Consider the following 364-nt stretch of genomic DNA (forward strand, 5'->3'; position numbering starts at 1 on the left):
GCAATTCCCTCCTCGGATAGAAGAGTAAAAGCTTTGGCTTCACGGGTGTTTGTAATGTGGGTTCCTGCAATTTTCAAAATAATACAATACTCAATAATCCATTCAGAAAAATAATTTTCAAGTCCAAATAGTTATGGCCCATGGAAACCAACCTCCACAAAACTCAGAAGAAAGCGAAGACCATTCATCGTTTTTAGGATCAGCCAAGAGGTCCTCGACCTGTCTGCCAATTGATACCACTCTGACAGGATCAGGGTAGACCTAAATAGAATAAGAGAGAACGCTTTAACAATTCATATAAACCAAACTAAAAACGCAATGTCCGAGAACTGGTGTACATCTTACTTCTCCAAACACTGCTCTA

General features: G+C 39.6%; 1 long non-coding RNA gene across 1 annotated transcript; it reads right to left on the minus strand.

The window, feature by feature from the left end:
* On the minus strand, positions 1-364 carry LOC106322370. Its single transcript, XR_001266380.1, has 3 exons — positions 346-364; positions 153-261; positions 1-64 (listed from the first exon to the last, which is right to left on the minus strand). It is a non-coding gene; the product is annotated as an uncharacterized LOC106322370 (long non-coding RNA).

Source organism: Brassica oleracea, unplaced genomic scaffold, assembly GCF_000695525.1.
Source record: "Brassica oleracea var. oleracea cultivar TO1000 unplaced genomic scaffold, BOL UnpScaffold18855, whole genome shotgun sequence".
Classification (NCBI taxonomy): Eukaryota; Viridiplantae; Streptophyta; class Magnoliopsida; order Brassicales; family Brassicaceae; genus Brassica; species Brassica oleracea.